A 6,942-nucleotide genomic window follows, 5' to 3' on the forward strand; every position below is an offset into this window, starting at 1 on the left:
AACCACATCTACAAGTAAAGCACGTGTAATTAGGAAAACTACAGAAAAATTCTGACTTTTGTCAGGTTCTGAAAATTTTCAGACTATAGAAAAGAGAAATAAATATATATTCAGCAGATTCAAACTTTTACTATGTGAAAAGCAGAGGAAAGTTTGGAGCCTATAATCTCCTTTTATCATTAAACATATTGTATTATAAATTTTTCAAAGATTTATAAATAAATCTCCAAGGAAATGTATCACTACCTACTTTCTAGATTTCCAATGACTTTGTTAAAGCAAATTGGAATAAACAAAGCATTGTACTCAATTTTGTTTTGTAGAAAGAGTTTCCAGAAGGCAGATGATTTCCTTGGAGCTGGCTACTTTCACATGGAATACAGCAACTGTGAACAAATATGTTCACATATCAACCTTAACTTTTCCAAGTTCAAAAAAGTTATTGAACTTTCTGACTATTTGATCCAGAAAAATCTCTCTGTGCAGTTCAACTGCAGCCTGAAAGTGTCCAAAGCAAAGAAATTTAGGAAGAAATGAGCATGGTTGCTATTTTAACTGCCATTTGACATTGGCAGTATTTAACACTACAGATACTACATATGGTTAAGAGTTATCAGCCCAGAATGCAGACGATAAATGGCTCTAAAATGTCCTTGGATATTTTCAACAGATTATATACTTATTTGCATATACAACATTTTACAGATCATCCAGTTTTACTATAAACATGGTTATAGATGGGGTGCAATAATGAAAAATACAAACTAAGTTTATAAACACAATGAAGTGTATTCATTGTAATAATTCCTCTTATCCTGTAAGCTTCTGGCATTTTTGGCATTAGATTATTTATAAGATTCTGTATAATACTTTGGCTATAAAAGGAAGAGATCTCTCATTCTTTCTTCTCAAACCTCTTTTGTATAGAGAATTACCTATGTTCAAGACAAAGAAAACCACCTATGGTTTCAAATATTTGTTGAGCAAAGTTATATTTAGCATATTGTAACTTGCCTTCCCTTGTAAGGGAAGGAGGAGAGAAGTGTAACAGCTCTGGTTTTATGCTACTTTTGCATAATGCCTCTCTGCTAACATAATAAAATAAAATATCTCCTATTTGCCTCTCAAACTAATTGCATTCCCCCCAGACTTCTCTTCATCTTGGCATTTAAGATCCTAAACCATAATAATAATATCAAAAACAAGCAGTATGGACAATCATCATCGCAGATAATCTTTCCAGCAACACTCTGAGGGAAGTACTCTTATTGTTCCCATTTTGCAAGAATCTGAGGCCCCAATAGGTTAAATTAGTTAATCATAAAACTAGTGAGAGACAGAGGAGCGAACTGTACAGATACTTAAAGAATGTTCTTCCAAAACTCAATATCAATTTCACATTTCACTTATATCAGAAATTGGATTATTTACTACAGGCTGAGAGCTCTACAAAATCTAGTTTCCTGTGACCTCTCTGATATCATTTTCTAATTTCTTCCTCCTCAAAATATTCTTCCTTCTCAGCACATCCTTGCTCAGTGCATCCACCGGGGACTCTTTGACAGGCCCCTGTGTGTGATGTTCCCCTCTCTGTGTCCATGTGTTCTCATTGTTCAACACCAACTTATGGGTGAGAACATGCGGTGTTTGGTTTTCTGTTGTTGTGTCAGTTTGCTGAGGATGATGGTTTCCAGCTTTATCCTTGTCCCTGCAAAATACATAAACTCATCTTTTTTATGGCTGCATAGTATTCCATGGTGTGTATGTGTCACATTTTATTTATCCAGTCTATCATTGATGGGCATTTGGGTTGGTTCCCAGTCTTTGCTATTGCAAACAGTGCAGCAATAAACATACACATGCACGTGTCTTTATAATAGAAGGATTTATAATCCTTCAGGTATATAATCAGCAATGGGATTGCTGGGTCAAACAGTATTCCTATTTCTAGATCCTTGAGGAATCGCCACACTGTCTTCCACAATGGTTGAACTAATTTACACTCCCACCAACAGTGTAAAAGCGTTCTATTTCTCAACATCCTCTTTAGCATCTGCTGTCTCCCGATTTTTTAATGATTGCCATTCTAAATGGCATGAGACGGTATCTCAATATGGTTTGATTGGCATTTCTCTAATGACCAGAGATAAAAAGCATTTTTTCACGTGTTTGTTGGCTGCATAAATGTCTTCTTTTGAGAAGTATCTGTCTGTTCATATCCTTTGCCCACTTTTTAATGGGGTTGTTTGTTTTTCTTGTAAATTTGTTTAAGTTCTTTGTAGATTCTGGATATTAGTCTTTTGTCAGATGGGTAGATTGCAAATTTTTTCCCATTCTATTGCTTGCTGGTTCACTCTAATGATAATTTATTTTTCTGCACAGAAGCTTTTTAGTTTAATTAGGTCTCACTTGTCTAGTTTGGCTTTTGTTGCCATTACTTTTGGTGTTTTAGTCATGAAGTCCTTTCCCATGCCTATGTCCTCAATGGTATTGCCTAGGTTTTCTTCTAGGACTTTTATGGTGTTAGGTCTTCTGTTTAAATTTTTAATCCATCTAGAGTTATTCTTTGTCTAAGGTGTAAGGAAGGGGTCCTTTTTCTGCTTTCTGCATATGACTAGGCTGTTTCCCAACACCATTTATTAATTTGGATTTATGGCCCATTGTATCCAGTGTGACTTCATCTTGACTACATTTGTAAAGATCATATTTCCAAATAAGTTTGCATGTTGAGGCTCTGGGTAAACATGAGCTGAACCCTCTACATTTAAAGCAAAACATAAGATCAGAATATGAAAAATGAACTATCAGAGAGTATGAAGGAACTTGAACATTAAAAAAAAAATGACTGCTTGTATTAGCCTGTTATCATGCTGCTAATAAAGACATACCCAGAATGGAGTAATTTATAAAGCAAACAGGTTTAATTGACACACCATTCTACATGGCTGTGGAAGCCTCACAATCATGGCAAAAAGCAAAGGGGAAGCAAGACAGGTCTTACATGGCAGCTGGAAAGAGAGAGCATGTGCAGGGGAACTCCCCTTTATCAACCGTGAGGTCACCTGAGACTTATTCACTATCAGGAGAACAGTACGGGAAAAACCTGCCTCCGTGATTCAATTACCTCATTACCCCCCACCAGGTCCATCCTATGACACCTGGGAATTATAGGCGTTACAATTCAGGATGAGATGGGGACACAGCCAAACCATATTACTGCTTAAACAAAAATTAAACTGAGGGCATTGGAAATTAAGACATGGAAATATCTCAGAATTTAGAACTGAGACATAAAGCAGTAAGACATAAAAAGAAAAACAGAAATGATCATTTCTGTAAGTAGGAGTTCTAGAAATACTAATCTAACTAAAAAGTTTGAGAAATACCAGTTTATCTTTCTAGATTGTTGAACTGTAGTTTTTCAAATGTCTACTAATAAGATATGTACAAAGATTAACTCCTGGAGGTTCTAGAAATCTCCTTCTGTTACTTAACAGAAGATCTAACAAGAGATAATAGAAAGAAAGAACAGAAAAAAGAAAATATTTTTAAATACTGTAAGAAAATTTCCTACCCCACCAGAAAACCTTCAAGTACAAACATTCTAGATATTTAATGTCAGAATCAATGAACAGTCAAATTGAAAAAAGTAAAAATCCTAAACATTTCCTGGAGAGAAAACAAAACAAGTCAGTTATAAATAAATGAGAAACAGATTAGTATAAAATTTCTTATCATCAAGCCGGATGCTGGAATTCCACTAAACAATTTCTTCAGATTTATAAGAGTAAATTATTTTCAGTCAAAAATTCCATAAACCATCAATCAACTGTGGGGTAGAATAAGAATAGTTCAGATTATGATATTTATCTCCTATGCATTTTCTTTGGAAGGTATTTGAGAATCTTTTCACATTAAAATTTAATCTGAAAAAATACAAAATGTTTCCTTGAGGAGGTGATATTTAAACTAAAATCTGAATTACAGTATGTCAGTCTTGTGAAAATTTAGGGAATATATTCGAGGCAGAGGAGAATAAGCTACTTATGTAAAGACATTAATATCATGATAATGTGCTCAAGGATTGGTGTGGACAGGGAGTGGGAGTTTCAGAAGAGTGGAAGTATTTGGAGTGAAAATAAGAAAAAATATAAATAAATTTGATACTGAAAAGCAGAGAGAATGCATATGAAATTAATTTTGCCACTGACCTGATTTGGATGATATTTGAATTTGCTGATAATAAAGTCACAAATATTCTGCCTGTTAATTCGATCCTATTTATTCTCTAATTGGGTTAAACTAAAGCAGTCATTGGTATAAAAACTACTCAAAGAAATTTTTCAAAATAATTTCAAATTGTCCCTTTTTTATCACAAACTTTTGAATTAAAATTCATACATATATATGCTTAAGATAGCACAGTCATTAGGAATATAGTTTAATCCAGTTCAAACGAAACATATTAACTAATTAAATATTTCAAAAGTATTACTCCTAAATTTAAAAAAAAAATGCATTTGGCAGGACCTTAGTTTTGCATTAGATGGAAAAAGACAAAGAACTCTTCTCTTACTCTAATGTCATAAACATGCACTATAGAACCAGAAAGTACTGACGACAGGCACATTTTCTTCCCTATGGCTCAAATTTATGGGCACCTTTCCCACTTAAAGGGCAGTGTTGAAACTGATTTTTTCTCCCTGGTTATAATTCACAAGTTGCTCATGACAATCACCTGACTATATGATTAACTTCATACCTGGGCTTTTGTAATATGTTATATATTTTTGTTATTTCCTGGGTTTCTAATTGATTGATTGATTTTTTTCAGTAAGAGAAAGAACACATGCTGTTTTTACAATATTCTTAGTATCATTCCATCTTAATATTCATCTTAATGTCTGTTCTTAGCATCTTCTATTATTCCATTTAATCCTTAGTATTGGGCTCACTGGCTTCCTTGACAACTTGACCAGGACTAGTTCTTTAATTTTTGTATCTCAACCATTTTATTAGCCCTTTTCTTCTTAAAGTTTTTTTTTTTTTTTTTAACTTTCATTTTGTGCTGTTATGTAATGCTGAAGATCATTATCTTTCAATTCTGGCAATCCTCTTGTAGAGAGGAATGAAAGGTTTAAGTACATTTACTGAAGACAGTGTAAATATTATCAAACTTGACAATAAAATTTCTACTTGACAGAAGTTGGGATGCAAGTATGTGAAGAAGTAAAATCAAAATTAGGGGAGCAGCTATTCTCCTCTTAAAATTCTATTCCTCTAGATTCCGTCTGTAGTTGATGGAAAATATTTCAACGTAATACCAACTTTCAAAGGTGGTTTTAAGTATCAAAATTAACAATGTAAATGTTTACATGTAAATGTTTATATGTGAATAGAATAAGATGAAAAGCCAAACCTGACAAATAATACACAAGTAATATCAATGAATTATTTAGCCACTATGAACCAAAGCATTTAAATACGAATGGTTTTGCAGAAAAAGAACAAGAATAAGCTTTAGGAAAAGCAACTAAGAAAACTAATTATTTGTCTTTGAGCCATTCTATATGATTTGACTTTGAAACTCTGCATGTATTGAATTCATATACACACATATTTACATGTGTGCACATCATAAGTTATAAAGGTAGCTTTTTAAAGATAAGGGGTTAAATTTGGAGTTTCCCAGAAATTGATAGAAAGGGAGGAGTCAGTAATTTATTTATTAAATAAATATATAGTAAATAAATATTTAGCACATATATATATATATTACAAATAGAGGGCAATATACTAGTATCAGAAACATGCATTTAAACGAGTTTCTAAAGCAATTCGCAGGTTCACAGGTGTACATGGGCATATATGCATATATATGCCCCACATGTGATAAGTACTGTAGTAGAATTTACAAGTGCAGTAGAAAGGGAACATGCTACAGGCAGTGGCTAATTCCCAACAAATGCATTTTGAAGGCATGTGTAGCCACGCTGTAGTGTTATTGTGTCATTATTTTATTTTATTCATAGCTCTTATAATCATCATTTTCTTTAATTTATTCCTTATTTATTAGAAATGAAAGATCTATGACTGGAAATTTCCTCTACCTTGACTCCTCAACATATAGAATGATTTCTCTGATACACAGTAGAACCTCAGAAAATTGCTACTGAGTGAAAAAATTAGAGCAATTGAAAAATGATAATATGTCTATATGGAGACAGAATTATACATATATAATACATATTGTCTTGTATATTATGTATAGTATACTATATAATATATATTATCTTGTATACATTCTATATGTAGATGTCTGTAAGTCTGTATATATACATATATATCTTTATATATGTGTGTGTGTGTATATATATATATAAATATATATATGTGGAGAAAGAGGCAGAAAGAGAGATTTTAATAGAGTAAGTCAGCAGACTAAAAATTGAAGTAAGAGTTGATAATGCAGTTTTCAGTCCAAATTCCACAAGAAAGACCAGTCATGCTGGAAATGCAGTCCTCAGGCAGAATTACCTCTTCAGAGACCTGTCTTTGCTCTTAAGCATTTCAACAGATTGGATGAAGCCCATCCCCAACTCGTAGCGTAATATTATTTACTCAAAGTCTACTAATTTAAATATTAATCACATATTTAAAAAGATGTTCACAACATCTACAATGGTACTTGATCAAAAAACTGGGCAACATAGCCTAGCTAAGTTGACACAGAAAATTAATCATCATAAAATATGAAATAGCTCCCTCAAAGGAAATGCTCTCAAGTTTTAAAATTAAAATAAATACATAGTACTTACTATGAGCCAAACACTATTCTAAACCTTTTAAATATTAGTTCACTTAATCCTTAACCATTTCTATGAGGTAAGGACTGCTATTCCTCATACTTTAAAGATGGGGACGTTACCTTGTCCAAGCTGA

The sequence above is a fragment of the Sapajus apella genome, unplaced genomic scaffold (assembly GCF_009761245.1).
Source record: "Sapajus apella isolate SASKATOON/1434 unplaced genomic scaffold, GSC_monkey_1.0 scaffold8, whole genome shotgun sequence".
In the NCBI taxonomy this organism is placed as follows: Eukaryota; Metazoa; Chordata; class Mammalia; order Primates; family Cebidae; genus Sapajus; species Sapajus apella.